Source organism: Sapajus apella, unplaced genomic scaffold, assembly GCF_009761245.1.
Source record: "Sapajus apella isolate SASKATOON/1434 unplaced genomic scaffold, GSC_monkey_1.0 scaffold30, whole genome shotgun sequence".
Taxonomy (NCBI): Eukaryota; Metazoa; Chordata; class Mammalia; order Primates; family Cebidae; genus Sapajus; species Sapajus apella.
Window position 1 is genome coordinate 20,641,529 of NW_022436970.1, and position 8,240 is coordinate 20,649,768.

Sequence of the window (8,240 nt, forward strand, 5' to 3'; positions counted from 1 at the left end):
AGCATGACCTAGACAAAGCAAGGAGTTGTCAAATGACGGTGGGAGAAATTCCCTCTAAAATGTAGTTAACTCTTCTCCCCTCCAAAGCCCAGAAAGCAGTTAACTCTTCTCAACTCTCCCTTGCTTAATTCAGCCAGGCAGCCCTGAGTAACAGAGAGTCTGAGGGCTGCTCTAAAGGCCAGCAGAGGTGCTTGCTCGCAGGTCCACAGGGAAAGACTCTCCAGAAAAAGGGCTCTTGAATGAGGACATGAGAGGACCTCACCTATTCCAGCCTCACCTCCAACACACTCCCTCTAAGTTCAGACCTAGGGTTCCCAGACAGCTTGCCCTAGTCACCCTGGCTGCTGGGTTTGGCATGCTGAAAGTTTTGGAAGGTACCAGGCTAGATATGGCAGAATATAGTTCCATGGGGCTCATCTGGAACAGATGCCAATGTGTGGTTTGTTTCTAGTCAGTGACAAATTTCAATTCCTTTGAGACCAAAGTATAGAAGGCAATGTGTTCATTATAATGATAAATTCTATTTGGATTTGGATGATCTTGAAAATGCTAAGAAAAGACAAATTAAAATTTCTGACATTGGATATAATGCATGTGTTTTAAGTATGTTGCAGATTCCAGGAAGCATAAAATGAACACTGAAAGTAAGCTCCACAACCCAGAATTCCAGTAGAGGTTTTGCTCAGGTCTTCAGTCTGTGCAGACAGCTCATCTGGATGTACATGATGGGTTGTTCACGCCTGGACATAGCATAGGAGAACTGCGAATAATTCATTCTGTCCCAAATCACAAAACTATTTTCAGTAAAACAAAACCCAAAGCCTCCGGTGTCTAATGAGTGAAAAAGGAGATCCCATTTGAACAGCAAACATTATCATGGTGTTTATAGTATTGTTACATTATACCCATGCTAGGGTTCAAATTTTTAATTGAATAATAAAATATACAGTAACTTTGGATTTCAGTTACATGTTCTCTTAGAAGAAAAGACACAGATATATTACTCCACCATTGATTAGTAAATTCTGAATGACTAGAGCATTACTATGAAAGACCAATAGAAAATTTTGTTGTCCGGGCGCGGTGGCTCAAGCCTGTAATCCCAGCACTTTGGGAGGCTGAGGTGGGCGGATCACGAGGTCAAGAGATCGAGACCATCCTGACCAACGTGGTGAAACCCTATCCCTACTAAAAATACAAAAAAAAATTTAGCTGGGCATGGTGGAGTGTGCCTGTAGTCCCAGCTACCCGGGAGGCTGAGGCAGGAGAATTGCTTGAACCCAGGAGGCGGAGGTTGCAGTGAGCCGAGATCGTGCCACTGCACTCCAGCCTGGTGCCTGGTGACAGAGCCATACTCTGTCTCAAAAAATAAAAAAATAAATAAAAATAGAAAATTTTGTTGCATTAACTTTATTTGATAAGTTGGTTTTGTTTTGAAATTAAAAGTTAATGTTTAAAGGCCATATATTTCTAGTTTATTATTTTTATAAATAGAACAATTTAGAATTTTCTTTTTCAATATGTATCATATGTTTATTTTGTATTAAAGTATAATAAATTTTAAATATAAGGGCTTAGATAGTTAACACATGGGAAAGCACATATAAATAGAACTTTCTGTGCTACTTATCCAGTGGGTTATGTTCAATTATGTTGCTATCATTTTAATTAATTTATTAGACTGTCACAGTTTCTTTTTTCCTAGGTCTTTCTATGGTAGAATTTATTTCAGTAAATGGTTTCTTACTAGATTGACATGCAGCCATTTTTTTTTACACAAAATTCTACCATATCAGGTGCTAATATGGAATGTGGATGATAAATATTAATGTCTTCTAAAGCTCCCATGTCTGTCTCTCTACATCTGAACCCTCAAGACCCATCAGTGTCAGTGGAGGAATTCTGTGACCTTACTTGCTTTTGTTTAGAGCCCTTGTCTCCTTATCTAGCAGGACTTATGGTGGCGTTGTGATTAGCACTAGTACGTCTATCTGCCGTGAGTTCACACAGGTCTCCGGTGGTCAGGAAAGCTTGCTTTGCCATGCACCCAGGCAGGGGTCTCCTTTCCAGCCCGCTGCCCTTCAGCATTGCCTTTCGCGCGGACTTTTCCCAGTACTGACCTGGCAAGCAGTGGATGTCCAGGCAGGAAAGAGGCTGCGGGAAAAACACAGGAAGGGGCCCTCTGGGTGAAGGCAACGTCACCAAATACCAGGAGCCCCTTTAAAATGGAAAATGTGGTTTTTCCAATGTAACTCTCAGAGTAAAATTAAAAAGTCAGGAACTAGATGGCTTAGATAGTAACTATATCCTTGTTTCCAAGCTATTTCCTGGAAGTACTGATGACTTTTTAAAAAGTATATTTTTATTTTTGTCTCTGAAAAGCCACTTCTTATTCCAGTAATGCATAAAAGTCAAAGATTACATTCAGAAAAGAAAATGAAATTTGAAAGAGTTATTTAAGCTGTCACAGCCAAATAAAGAGAGGCCAGATTAATTTTCACAAGAGAGTGAATCATTTTATTTTCACAAACACATATCAATTTTCACAAGAGAGTGAATCATTTTATTTTCACAAACACAATGACTTTTTTTTGAGATGGAGTCTCGCTCTGTTGCCCAGGCTGGAGGGCAGTGGCACAATCTCAGCTCACTGCAACCTCCTTTTTTAGTGCCTTTAATTCCAAGACTCTGCTGGGATTAGAAAGATCCTGCTGGGATTAGAAAGAGCAGGTTCAAGAGATTCTCCTGCCTCAACTTCCTGAGTAGCTGGGATTACAGGTGCACGCCACCACACATGACTAATTTTTGTATTTTGAGTAGAGATGGGGTTTCACCATGTTGATCAGGCTGGTCTAGAACTCCTGACCTTGTTACCTACCTGCCTTGGCCTCCCAAAGTGCTGGGATTACAGGCGTGAGACTCCACGCCTGGCCCACAATTACTATTGTCTAAAACAGCATCATGTAGACCACCATTGTACCAAATCAAGTGATACTTCTGAAACACATGATGGGTGAGTCTGTAGCGGCTTAGTTGGTGCAACGCCACGTCAGAAGAGCTGTAGCTCACGCTGAGCTTTTTACATTCTCCTGGAGGCTCTCTAAAGAAAGAGAAAATAGAATTGATCAAGAATTTGGTATCTAAATATTTTCACTCTTTGTAGTAGCCACGGTAGTATGAACATTCTTAACGTTGGCAATTCAGTAGAAAAATTTGGTAATAGTTTCCAGGAAACTTAAAGTGTTTTTAGAAAATGTAGATGCCACTAATGGGGAATTAATTGATTAGATAGCTGAGGAGTCACATTCAAGAAGTGGTGCTAGGTACCACAAAGCCATAATTTTCCAGATGATTTACAGTCTGAGAAGCAGGAAGATGGTGCACCAGATGACTTCAGCTCCTTTCAACCGTGATTGTGGGGGGAAATCAGCAGAAAAGGCTTCCAGGGGCAGAAAGCAGGCATGGAAAGGCTGAGCCTCCCCTGCCTCCCTGCTCTCCTCTCCACCCCTTCTACGCCCCACCTCCCACGTGAGGTACCATTGAAATTTATGTCTGTTTCGACACATCTAGAGTCATTGCTAAAACTTTGACCCTGGCTGTCATTCCAAAACTCAAAACATGTGTTTATCCACTGATTCTGGTTTGAGACTGTGAGTTTGGATTAATACCAATAGGAGATGAATGAGCGACATCTCTAAACCTCACAGCACCCTAAAACTCTCCGTATACTTATATTTCTAATGACCAGTGTATATGTGGCTTTGTCTAATAAAATATTTACCTGTATCTCTCCATAAACAGCTGTTTTGCTTCTAAAAATGTATAGTAGAGGCTGGGCATGGTGGTTCACACCTGTAATAGCAACACTTTACGAGGCCGAAGAGGGTGGATTGTCTGAAGTCTGGAGTTCAAGACCAGCCTGACCAATATGGTGAAACCCTGCCTCTACTAAAAATACAAAAAATTAGCCGGGTACCATGGCAGGTGCGTGTAATCTCATATTCAGGAGGCTGAGGCAGGAGAATCACTTGAACCCGGCAGGCGGAGGTTGCAGTGAGCCGCGATCATGCCACTGCATCCAGCCTGGGAGAGAGAGTGACACTTTATCTCCAGTATGACACAGGCCCTGGCTTGCTCAGTCTCTGAGCGATGGGTCTCCATCAACGTTTTCTGTGATTCTAAGGACTTGGTTCATGCTGTTTCTTATCTGACATTGGTCACATCTACCCTTACACAGTGAGTCCATTTTACGTAATTTCGCATTAAAAAATTCAAGGTGTTAGAAGCACTTGCCTTGGTTTGGTTTCCTGATCTTCATGTATTTTCCTAGAATTTCTCCTCTTCCTTTCAACTACTATATAAAAGTTTCTTTTTCCAGCATCAGTGTGACAGTGAACTCTGCCACAGAATGATTTGCATAGGAATTATTACACTCAAACCTTGAAACAAAGCTGAGGGAGCTTAAAATATCACTTCTAGTACCTGCTGACTCTCACATGTATATAACTGAAAACCAAACATTGCTTTATTTCATGTCAGTGACAGAAACAGCACAGTGTAGATTCAATTTGTTAGAAACCCCAGAAGGTGGTCACACACCATTTCATTAAGGTTTTGTCCTGCTAAGAAAACTTTATATATAATAAATGTAAAATGTAAAAGACAACCTAGGTTAAAGAAATAGATGCAGGAGCTGTTTTCAAAAGTCATCTGGGCCATATTCCCGCACCCAGGAGGGTCATCCTCCCAAGCTGGTGTTTCTCTGTCTCCAGGAAGAAACGCCTCGCCACATATTTGAGAGTGCATTTAGGTACAATAACTTCACTAGCTAGCCCTTGGATGAAGGATAATGGAATTGTTTTGTAGGATCTGAATTTAGAAAAAGGAGACACACCTAATTTTTAATAAGAAGAAAAGCAATGATAGGTTTAGTTCTGTAATACAACTGCAATAAACACATCCTATGACAATCCAACTGTGAAGTGCTTCCTGGGAATGAGAGTCACTCTGGACATTGCATTTGACTCATTTCAACTGCTGTCCACTTAAAGCTTTTCTTTTTTTGAGACTGAGTGTCACCCTGCCACCCATGCTGGAGTGCAACAGCGTGATCTTGGCTCACTGAAACTCTGCCTCCCGGGTTCAAGCAATTCTCCTGCCTCAGCCTCCCGAGTAGCTGGAATTACAGGCGCCTGTCACCATGCCCAGCTAATTTTTGTATTTTTAGTAGAGGCTGGGTTTCACCATGTTGGCCAGGCTGGTCTCCAACTCCTGACTTCGTGTTCTGCCCACCTCAGCCTCCCAACGTGCTGGAATTACAGCATGAGCCACCGTGTCCAGACAGAGCATCTTTCTAATCAAAGCAGAGTCCTGGGACTAAAGGTACTAAAAAAAAACCTCGGTCCAAAATAAATAAATAAAATAAATAAATAAATAAAAACCCGGCAGGGGAGATACCATGATCACGAAGGTGGTTTTCCCAGGGCGAGGCTTATCCATTGCACTCCGAATGTGCTGGCCCCTGCGATTTCCCCAAATGTGGGAAACTCCACTGCATAATTTGTGGTAGCGGGGGACTGCGTTTGTGCTTTCCTCTGAATTTAAAAAACAAAAACAAACAAACAAAGAAACCATCAGTCCACCCAACTCAATGTCTGAATCCACAGCATAATTTGCCAAGTTTAGATAATAGAGCAGAGATTGTTTACACATTACAAGTTGTCTGGACTAATACATTATTAAAGGAATTAGTAAGATGTAAATACTTCACTCAGGTGCCCCCCACCCCCGCATGGGGCCTGAATACATAGTGAAGCTTGAATTGTTGTAAATTGTCTCAAAAATAAATTTTGTTGCACTGTGTATTTGAATGGTGTGACTGATTTATGGTACTGCTGATTTAGAGCTTTTCTATATTGCTCGGTGGTCCTTCTGGCTAATTTTCAGATTCAAAGTTTTATCTTTATTTTGGTTTGTGTGAGCTATTTTATTCCTGGAACATAAAATACAACATTTTAATCAAAAGAAAGGAAAACAATATCATATGGTTTCTATACAAATAAAGAAAAGAAAGGCATATTCAACATAAAAGTCAATAATAAAATAAAACTGGAACTTCCTAGAATTCATGCATTTTAAGATAAAAAGAGAAGACTTTCAGAAAGAAAAGCTTTATGAGATAAACATACTTTAGAATATTAAAGAAACAAAGCTTTACCAATAATCTAGGAAAAATTTAAGATTATAAATGAAATATATTTTGTTAAACTGAGATTAAGAAAGTAGACTGTGACTTTATTCACTTTTCTAGGTCTTTCAAATATTAACCAAATTTTTTTATTTTTATATTCATTCACATAAAGTCAATATTAAATTATATTCTATTTTCAATTCATTTATGAGTGAATGTGTGTGTGTGTGTGTGTGTGTGTGTGTGTGTGTTGTGGGTAAAATGGGGTATTGCCAACATTGAACTAATGTGATTCCTTCAGGGGTTTTGGTAGTTTGAGACTGACAAAGTAGTTGCTACTTTTTTTTTAATACTTTAAGTTCTGGGTACATGTGCAGAACGTGCAGGTTTGTTACATAGTTATACATGTGCCATGGTGGTTTGCTGCATCCATCACCCCATCTACATTAGGTATTTGTCTTAATGTTATACCTCCTGTAAGCCCCCCAACCCCCAACAGACCCCTGGGTATGATATTCCCCTTCCTGTGTCCATGTGTTCTTACTGTTCGACTCCCTCTTATGAGTGAGAACCTATGGTGTTTGGTTTTCTGTTCTTGTGTTTGTTTGCTGAAATGATGGTCTCCAGCTTCATCCATATCCCTGCAAAGGACATGAACTCATCCTTTTTTATGGCTGCATAGTATTCCATGGTGTATATGTGCCACATTTTCTTTATCTGGTTTATCATTGATGGGCATTTGGGTTGGTTCCAAGTCTTTGCTATTGTGAACAGTGTTGCTTAAATTTAAATTGCTTGGTGCACTGTCTTCCTTTAGCAATGGCTAAGTAGAATTGTTGTTGTCCAAAAAAGAAGGTGTGCAATTTGGTATTTCAGTGTTTGCAGCTGCAGAAATTCACAAAATAATGGTCTAAGGTTTGAATTAATAAGACCAGTGAACACATTTTTAACCACATTATTTTCCTGGCCTCGGGTAACTGATTCCTAAAAACATAACCTTAATCTTAAGTTGGTTTCTACTTGGGGGAATATAAAAAAAATACATTAGTATTTACATTTTCTATGAAAAATCCAATGCAAATCATTTTGAAATAAAAAGTAAAGAGTTAGTTAAATGAGGCGATGCTTGCATAACATTTCATAAATATTGCATGTCTTTATTCTCGTGAATGACCTTCTAATCTATAGATTTACAATTCTGACCAGTTTATAGATTCCAGATTTTTCTGCTGGGGAGCTTCGTGAATTGATGATGTGGTGGCCTATTTTTTATAAGAAGATCCAAGGGGTTCCCTTTGTGCTCCTGTCCAGGGGCTGTGAGCCTCTGAGCCACTCAAGTCCTCAAACCAGTATGGTCAGCTGCAAATTTTAACTGGCAATTTACACACTGATAGCTCCAGAAAACATACTGTCAAGAGGTTTTAAATCCAAAATATTAATACTTCCTTGCTGAAAATGATGGTAAGAAAAAGAGGAGAAGAAGAAGATGAAGACACAAGAGGAGGATGAGGAGGAGGTAGTGGAGAAGGAGAGGAAGGAGAAGAAAGATGAGGATGAGGAGAAGATGAAGGAGGAGGAGGAGGAGAAAGAAGAGGGATGTAAACCCTCCAAATGATGTGTAAGATTCTACTTGGCTTTCAGTGACATACATTGTAGGTTAATTTTGCTGGTGAATAAACATAACTTTGCTACTCAAAGAGTAGGCCTTGAGTAGCAACAGCAGCAGCAGCAGCAGCATCCAGGAGCTTGTTAAAAACAGAGACTGTCAGGCCCTTCCTTTCTCTGCGGAATCAGAATATGTGTTTTAGCAGGGTTCCTCCTGGGTGATTCATGAGCACATCAATGTTTCAGAAGCACTGATTTCACTTTCTTCTGTATCTTCTCAAGCAGGAATATATTCACACATAGATGGGCATTCATAAGGAGAGTTTAAATGAAGAAACCAAGTCATCTTATTGGAGTGTTTAAGATGCACATGCTCTGTTTGCAAGTCATGAGGTTTTGTTATTTATGTGGAGCCATAAAACACAATAGGATTTTAAAGTCTATT

General features: G+C 39.9%; 1 non-coding gene across 1 annotated transcript; it reads left to right on the forward strand.

Moving 5' to 3' along the window:
* Positions 1 to 5,433: 5,433 nt before the first annotated feature.
* Positions 5,434 to 5,597, forward strand: LOC116561865. Its single transcript, XR_004273640.1, has one exon. It is a non-coding gene; the product is annotated as a U1 spliceosomal RNA (small nuclear RNA).
* Positions 5,598 to 8,240: the final 2,643 nt, after the last annotated feature.